Source organism: Toxorhynchites rutilus, chromosome 1, assembly GCF_029784135.1.
Source record: "Toxorhynchites rutilus septentrionalis strain SRP chromosome 1, ASM2978413v1, whole genome shotgun sequence".
Lineage (NCBI taxonomy): Eukaryota > Metazoa > Arthropoda > Insecta > Diptera > Culicidae > Toxorhynchites > Toxorhynchites rutilus.
In genome coordinates, this window is record NC_073744.1 from 143324277 (window position 1) to 143334139 (window position 9863).

Below are 9863 nucleotides of genomic sequence, written 5' to 3' on the forward strand. Positions count from 1 at the left end.
TCCATAAGATGAGGTACCCGGGATTCCTTCCACGGTCACAAGTAACCCAGTTAATTGAACTGCCTGCTCTTCCAGCTCGGACAAATTGATAATTTTATTGGGTCCTCCACCTGTCGCCCTTTGTTCCCGTTTGTTGTGAGCGAGTTTACGCTTTAATCCGGACTTATAGTCCGTCCAGACCTACACAGAAAACCAAGGCAAAAAGAAAGTCTATAAATATATGTTTCGGATTAATTTTAGTATATACCTTTTTCCATCCAGTTCCATCGCGAATAGGCGTCCCAAACTATTGACTTCTGCTGCCAGATTATCCCAGAAGGGTCCAAAATTTCCTCGGGAGAAGCCTTTGGCTATGTCCGGCTCTTGCTCGAGAAGCAGCACCATCCGCTCAAACTGCTTTTTAGAGATCGTTTTGTATTTTTCCCTGTTGAATATAAAAATTAATTAACAAAAAACAAACATGATGAAAATTAGCTTACATTTTTTGCAAATCACCGCTAATCCTGTGGAAACTTTTCACTCCTTCATAAACAAAGTGGGTTTAACGTTTGGCTTGATTCGAGTGAAAGATGTTCGAAAACAAAACAGCTCAAACGAAATATTTTCGAATTGAAAAACAACTCGAACGAAACAGGGAATGGAATTTACCAAGTCGTTCGAAATATTTCGAATCGATCGAAATACAGAATAGATTTTTCCCTTTTTTAAATACCTTATTTATTTATTTAACTGGCATTCCGTCTTATGACAAAGCCTGATGAACAATATTCCTCCAATTCAATCGGCTGTGGGCTGTCGGTCTCCAATTTCTTGGGCATCGTGTGCTCGCCGCCAGATCTCGCTCCGTTCTCCTGCACGCCGCTGACGATCGTTCTTAGCACTCGTCTTTCGAAAACTCCGAGCACTCGCAGGTCCTTCTCGAGCGTTGTCCACGTTTCATGTCCGTAGAGAACAGCCGGTATAATAAGCGTCTTGTGTACACTTTGTACTTTGGCTCAGACTGTTCGACCGCAATTGCTTGTGAAGCCCTTAGTAGGCACGACGTCCTTGATAAGGACGCACTTCGCTTATCGCTGGAGCTGGCACCTCCTCCAAGCTTGTCCCACCGACGAAATTACTCCGCCTCCTCTAGGCAGCGCTTTTTCTCCCGGAAGATTTGGGTACGTTGCATCTTCTTCTGTCGATGTCTTTCCACGGTCTGACGAGTGGCACCGCGCAACTTAGCCTACATTCATCGTCAAACCACTCGTTCCGCTGAATACGTCCCACGTGCCAGAGTATGTTCTCTACTACGCTGTTGATGGCTGTTTTAATGGTGTTCCAATAGTTCTCGAGAGGAGCTTCGTTCAACTCGTCCTCTTCCGGCAGCGCAGCTTCGAGCGAATGCACGTAATTTCCGGCGACATCGGGCTGCTTCAGCCACGCGAGATTCAACCGAGGCGGGCATCGGTACCGAATGTTGTTCACAACGGCGAGTTTTGGGCGCATTTCACCGTCACCGGGTAGTGATCCGAGTCAACGTTAGCGCTCCGATATGATCTGACGTCGATGATATCTGAAAAGTGCCGGCAGCCAATCAGAACGTGGTCGATTTGTGTTTCTATCTGATTAGGTGACCTCCAGGTGTACTTGTGTAGGAGTTTATGCTGGAAGAAGGTACTACGAATGGCCATGTTCTTGGAGCCGGCCTAGTCGATATGTTTTAGGCCCATTTCGTTGGTCAGCTGGTGGGCGCTGAATCCTCTAATTACCGGTTTGTATTCCTCCTCCTGGCCAACTTGAGCGTTGAGATCCCCGATGACGGTCCTAATATCATGTTTTGGGCAGAGAGCGTAAAATTCTTCCTTATCATCATCGGTACTTCCGAGGTGTGGGCTGTGCACGTTGATGATGCGAATGTTGAAAAATCGGCCCTTGATTCTCAACCTGCACATTCGAGGACTAATTGACCACCGCTCAAACACCCGCTTTCGCATCTCGCCCATCACTATGAAAGCTGTGCCCAGCTCGTGTGTGTTGCCGTAACTCCGTAACTGGTAGATGGTGTGACCATCCCTAAACGTACGTACCGTTGAGCCCTTCCAGCACACCTCCTGCAGCGCTACGACGTCGAACTTGCGGCTCTTCAATACGTCGGAGAGCACTCGAGTGCTTCCTTGGAAGTTGAGAGATCGACAGTTCCACGTCCCGAGTTTCCAATCCATAGTTTGTTTACATCGCGTGGGTCCATGCAGATTGTTCCGGTTCGAATTTCCTTGTTCATTATTCACTGCTTGCTCTTTTTCTATGGTGGCGGTTTGCAAGGCCTGCGACCAAACCCCTGTCTCGCCGGAGGACCGTCGTGCCAGTACTGTTTAGAGTCCCATACTGACACGAGGACGGTGATTCAGCCGCCCCTAACCTAAAGAACAGACACCGTTTTGAGCCGCCCATAACCTGGAGAAAAGTGTTTGCGCCAGTGTTCGGACCAGAGCTCAAGTTAACGCTCCTTCCCAGTTGTCAACTCACCATTTATAGCCCAAATACCTATTAAATACATATTAAAAGTAGAAAACTAGAAGTGGGTTATATCTGTGATAAAACCGCAAGGTACATGTAGGATTACCACAGGCTCTGTAATCAATAGTTTGAAATTCCATCTGATTCAATGAATGATCAATGATTTCTAAAGATTGCTGGAAGTTTTGATACATTATTCTATTTTTTTCTCGTGCGAATAATAAAGGGTGTGTCACATCAAATTGCATCACGGAAAAAACGCTGTAGAAATTCGCCCAGTAGACCGATCCTTTTGAAAATTTTAGACAGTAAAAAAAAACTATTAAACAACTTTTGGCATTTTCTTTTTGTTCATACTTCGAGCCCAAGCCCGTATGCCTGCACCTTCCTCTTTACCCCGTCCATAAGGTTCTGTACAACGTCAGGTTGTAGTTTTTGACGTAGGATTACGTCTTTCGGGAACATATTGGGGTACAAATTCAAAATCGAAAATCGAGCACATCGTGAAAATTGTCCAATTTCAAACGCTTATTGCTCAGTCATTTCACGATGGATTGATGAAATTTTTGCGTTAATCGATTTCGGAACTCCATAACAATTTTTTATATTGAATAAAAATATATATGTCATAAAACTAACCATCGAACAATTAAAAAATCTTAACCCCTATCCTAACGGAAATACCAACTTCTGAGTGGTCAAAATTGACGACACATGCGGCGGTTCCCTAACAGAGACATCAAACCAAGCTGCCTGGGGGAAACCGACATTTCAAATACATTATAGTAGTGGGAACTTTTGTTCCCACCGAAGTGTTTTCCCTAACAAAGACATCAAAACCAAGGTGCTCGAGGGAAATCGGCATTATAAATATATGCAAGTCAGGGGCATTTTTATATTGCAAAGTAAGGTGAGTGATACGATTAATTCTAGCAAATTAAATTTAAATTTGGAACTTCAATGTTGGTTGCTTCGTGAAATTTCATATCAATGACTGATCGTGTATTGTGAAAAATTTAGCACAAGTGTAAATGTAAAATTGTATATGGTAGCAGTTGTGTTAAAAATGACTTAATATATGATTCGAAAAAATGATTTCCTTTATGCTATACATATAGTATTAGGTGTTGTTAGTCCAATTAAAATTCGCATTGGGTTGAATAAACACTCAGCAACTAAAAGTTATAAAATAAAATTACCTTTCCCATTTCAAATATGTTTTCTCTATATTAAATTAACATGTTTTTACTGATGATAAAAATTGATAATTTTATTCGGTATTCATAATTATCTTATATAACATTGGTGAGTTTTTTTTCTATTTTCATCCATACATAACACTGGAGGCATCTCGTCTAGGGTAACAGAGGGCGGTTTTCAACATATCTCATTCCATTCCATTCCGGCCTCTGCTGTCTGATACGCACTATCTAACGACTAATTACCATCCTTCTGTCATCATCACTCGGTTGTGGTGGCACTGGTGGAGTGAACAAACAATACCCAACAACCAAACAAAACGGCCCTTTTCGGGGCCACCAAATCATTATCAAAGAGTTAAATTCTTAAAACATATCCAAAATCAATAGATAGCCTAACGGAATCCTACGTCAACTATGCGATCGTGTCTCAGACACAACCCTCCTGTGACATTTTTTTGAACAGAAATCCATTTTCTCTTGAAGTCCGCCTCCGATTTGACAACTTTTGGGTTCTTCCGGAGGGCCTGCTTCATAATCGCCCAATATTTCTCTATTGGGCGAAGCTCCGGCGCGTTGGGCGGGTTCATTTCCTTTGGCACGAAGGTGACCCCGTTGGCTTCGTACCACTCCAACACGTCCTTTGAATAGTGGCACGAAGCGAGATCCGGCCAGAAGATGGTCGGGCCCTCGTGCTGCTTCAATAGTGGTAGTAAGCGCTTCTGTAGGCACTCCTTAAGGTAAACCTGCCCGTTTACCGTGCCGGTCATCACGAAGGGGGCGCTTCGCTTTCCGCAAGAGTAGATCGCTTGCCACACCATGTACTTTTTGGCAAATTTGGATAGTTTCTGCTTGCGAATCTCCTCCGGAACGCTGAATTTGTCCTCTGCGGAGAAGAACAACAGGCCCGGCAGCTGACGAAAGTCCGCTTTAACGTAGGTTTCGTCGTCCATTACCAGGCAATGCGGCTTCGTCAGCATTTCGGTGTACAGCTTCCGGGCTCGCGTCTTCCCCACCATGTTTTGCCTTTCGTCGCGGTTAGGAGCCTTCTGAACCTTGTATGTACGCAGGCCCTCCCGCTGCTTGGTCCGCTGGACGAATGAACTTGACAAATTCAGCTTATTGGCGACATCCCAGACCGAACTTCTCGGATCACGTCTAAACTGCTTAACTACGCGCTTGTGATCTTTTTCACTGACGGATCATCCATTTTTGCCGTTCTTCACCTTCCGGTCGATGGTTAGGTTCTCGAAGTATCGTTTTAGTACTCTGCTGACCGTCGATCGGACGATTCTCAGCATCTTACCGATGTCCCGATGTGACAACTCCGGATTCTCGAAATGAGTGCACAGGATTAATTCACGACGCTCTTTTTCGTTCGACGACATTTTTCCAAATTTACGAAAAATTGACAGTGAAGCATGGCCAACGTGATCTATACACTCTTATCTGATTATAAGCGAAAGCTGAAGATATAATTCCTAAAAATTAAATTTCTACAGTGTTTTTTCCGTGATGCAATTTGATGTGACACACCCTTTACACGAGAGTTTTCATAACCACTCCACGCGGAAGAAGGATAGAAACTGATGCTCTTGGACACGATTGCATCACTCAAACCGAATGCGCAAATCTTCCTTCGCTCGACCGCAATTACAAGCAAACATAATTCCTTCTTGACCATTCCATGCGAAAGCAAAACAGAAACTGATGCTTTTGGATACGATTGCATCACGGAAACCGAGTGTACAAATCTTCCTTTGCTCAAGCGCATTCGCAAGCGAGTAAAAGAAATAACAGCCGGCATGACGATCTCTCCAGGTGCCTTGATTTTGCCTCCGTGTTCGGGAACACATTCCGATCACCACAAAAGCAATCATCATCAATGAGCTTGATTGTAATGATTTCAATAGCCTGTTTTCAAAGCAATTTTTAGCTATTGAAACGATTTTGGTACCAATGCGTGACAATCATATAATTTTTTGACATTTTATCCTTCGAATGAAGTGATTATTATACCACTCCATTAAGCCGGTAAAGAGGTATTAACGTTCAAAACCTTGCACCTCAGCGTCATGAGAGCGGCATGAGACTAGGTCGTAAACTATATGTGAAACCACTAGGATACCGATTACCATATATTTAAGTTGGTATTCTAGTGTAGAGACACGGATTTCGGATGTATTTTCGAGCTTCGTAAAAATAAAGCAAAGAATATTTTTACCTTCCATTATATCTTTAATTGTTCATCTATCTTTCAATAATAGAACGAAAATTGAACGGACAAAAAATATTCCTAACTAAAAATGTTACAAGCTGATGAAGTGAGGGAGTTACAAAAAAGTTGTGCCATGGAGTACACGATTCCAGCCCTTCTGGTTATCTGAAACAAAAAAAATCGAACAGATTCTGAATCGGTAAAGATGCCGTTATCGCATGAACGTCGGACAGGTCAAAAACATCTTTTTCGACAAAACAATGGCCGTTTGAAAAACAAAATGCGGTTTAAAACGATTTGTCTTACTTTTCTCGATTTTTTAAAAATAGTGAAATTAAAAAAGTATCATTTTTTAGAGGTTCATGCGATAGAGAGAAGTATGTGGATTGTATTCATACAAATTTGACATGAATCGGTTCAGTAGAACTGGGGATACCGTGTACCAGGTTAGATACCGCTTCAATAAAATGGCTCTAACTCGGTAAATAGTAGGATTTTCGATAAGTCCTTTCTAGAGTATATTCATAAACGCACAAACTACAGAAATATACCAAATAGGGTAGACCTTTACAGAAAAAACCGTTTTTTTTTTCAAAATTTGGCTTCATACCATACATATAACCCCAAATTTTCACCCCCATATCCTATTTTTTATCGCAATTTTAGTATGTTTGTATGAACAATATTCAAATAATTGAACTGGCGTTCTTTTGACATAGGACTACGTCTTTCATTTCTTTACCGGGGTGTAAGTTTAAAGTTTCGAAAACGAGAGAGTGACGCTTGGAGTGCAAGGTTTTGAACGTTAATATCTCTTTGCCGGTTGAACGGAGTGATATGATAATCATTTCATTCGGAAGGTAAAATGTCCAAGAGTTATATGATTGTTAATTATTTATCTGTAAACTTGTTTCAATAGCTTTAAAATTGCTTTGAAAACAGGCTAATGAAATCACATGAATTCGTATATAAGCTAGCGTACACTCGGAAATCCATTCAATTGTATTGCAATGTGAGATGCGGAAGGTCAAGATCACACGTGTATGCAATATGCTGTTCTCTTCCAATTTAATTTCGTTTCTGCAGCCGAACTGAAAAGAGCATTCAGCGATAATCGAAGTATCGATGGTGATACGATACCGATGGATGCCATTGACTATGGATTTAGTAGTGGAGAATACGAAATGTTTGATATGGTGTAGTGGATATTGTATGTTTGTCCGGTATTAGAAATCACAATTTTTGAATGAAGAAATTCGAATTTTCAAGTAGATGTTGCATTTCTCATTTCTTGACTTTCCTGTGATCATATTGATCCATTAATAATTTAGGCTTTCTTCTGAATATTGCCTTTTCTTGGGCATTTTAAAGGCGAAACAAATAAACTGCAGCGCGCCAAGCGGCTGTCAAAGTAACAATGTGGACAAACCAACATCAGCCAAATGGGGTACATCACAATAGTTCAAAATAATGGGTGCAGTGGTTCACACCAAACAGGGGAAAAAACATCAGCGTATTGAACAAACCTTCATCAGAATTGAGGCCATCGAGATGCATTAATTACATGATTTAGATGTATAAATCTGATCCAAATGGTGTGCAAGCATGATGTTTACAATATTTGTAAGTGTTATAATCCAGAAAAAGTCTGATTACGCACCAAATATTCATGTGGCGGTTGATTAAAAGTTGGCTCAAATGAATGGCGCTTTGACACCAAAAGAATGTGGACATTACAAACCATTTAAACTTGTGAATCCGTAATAATGTCCTATTAAAACTACTGTACATCATGAAAAAGACTTTTATTTTTGACACAGTTGCGCTAAATTAGAGCAATCAAAAAAGTGGACAAACCATGATCATATTTTCGACTGGACCAACATCATTTACCTTATATCATATGATGATCAGGACACCGTCATTCTACGATGTCGTGAGCTGTGCCAACAATTTTTGGTCGACATGTACGCGAAGGTAGAGAGAAGAATACATTCACTTGTGAGATGCTATCATGGGCAAGGTTGACACGGCCTTTGCTTTTGCCAGGCCAAAACGCATAGCGTGGGCATGTGTAATGTCATGACACTGCATTGTGCGCAAGTTTCAACAAAAAATGAAATCCGGTCTAATTCAATTCCACATATTGCAGGATGTATTCTGCTGAATTGAATAAGCGATGATTACCTCATAAACACATTTTTAGTTTGGATAGTCGACAAAATGCGCCCTGGAGAAATCTGTAGTGTAAATTCCTCAGAACCACCATATTTCCCCTAACTACTCACCCGTATTCTGAAATCCACGCGAGTCAGGATTTTCCCGAACGGATTACGTAATCCGGACGACTCAACATATTGGGGTGCAAATTGAAAATCGAACATCGAGCACATCGTTAAAATTGTCCAATTTCAAACGCTTATTGCTCAGTCATTTCATGATGGATTAATGAAATTTTAGCGTCCATCGACTCCAGCACTCCATAACAATTTTTCACATTGAGTAAAATAATAAATGTAATGAAAGTAACTATCGAACAATTGAAAAATCTCAACCCCTATCTTAACGGAAATACCCACTTCTGATTGGCCGAAGTTGACGACACATGCGGCGGCTCATGTACTTACAATTATTGCTCGGTTATTTCGTGATGGATTTACGAGATATTGGCATCAATCGATCTGAGCACTCCATAACAATTCACCACAATGAATAAAATAATATATTAAATGAAAATAACTATCAAACAATCGAAAAATCTCCAAACGGGAATACCTCGATCTGATTGGTCGAAACTGAAGATACGGAGGAACTAGAGGGAACTTTTGTTCCCACTGATATGTGTTCCCTAACATAGACATCAAAACCAAGCTGCCTGGGGGAAATTGGCGTTGCAAATACATGAAAGTGAGGGGGACTTTTGTTCCTACCGAAATGTGTTCCCTAACAGAGACATCAAAACCATGTTGCCCGGGGGAAATCGGCATTGCAAACACATGAAAGAAGGGAGAGCTTTATTTCCCACCGACATGTATTCCCTAACAGAGATTTCAGAGTCAAGGTGCCTAGGGGAATTCAGCATGTAAATATCCTCGTGGTCGATAGTTTAACAAGCGACGCGCACAAACGGATTGTGCTCATTGAACCTAGTGTGGGCATTGCTGGTTGCATACGTGCTGGCGAATAAGTTGGGAGCGATGAATGAGTGCGAACCAGAGCAATTTTTTGACGTGCGTCTAACCGGAGTATATGGGGGGTAAAATGAAAACCTAAACACAGAACATGCAGGAAAAAATGAAAGATTCCGAATGCTTATAACTCGAACATTTCTTACTGGATCGGTAAGATGTTTGCATCAATTGATAGGGAATATTTCTACGCTTCTATCGCAATTAATAAAATGTTATTTTTCATTAGATAAACAATTGAATAACTGTAAAATGTTAAGCGTTATCTAAACGGCATAACTTCCTCATTTTGATTGGCCCGATCTGCGATTTCCCTAACACAGCCATCAAAACCAAGCAGCCTTGGGTAAATCAGCATTGCAAATACATGAAAGTCGGGGGTATTTTTGTTCCGACTGAAATGTGTTTCCCTAACACAGACTTTAAATCCAAGGAGCGTGGGGAAATTGGCATTCCAAATACATGTAAGTCGGGGGTATTTTTGGTCCGACTGAAATGTGTTTCCCTAACACAGAGTTCAAATACATGTAGCGTGGGGAAATCAACATTGCAAATACATGAAAGTCGGTGGAATTTTTGTTCCGACTGAAATGTGTTTCCCCAACACAGACTTCAGAACCAAGGTGTCTGAGGAAATTGGCATTGTAAATTCATGCAAGTCAGTGGCATTTTTGTTCCGACTGAAATGTGTTTGCTTAACACAGACTTCAAAACCAAAATGTCTGGGAAAATCGGCTCTGCAAATAAATGCAAGCTTCG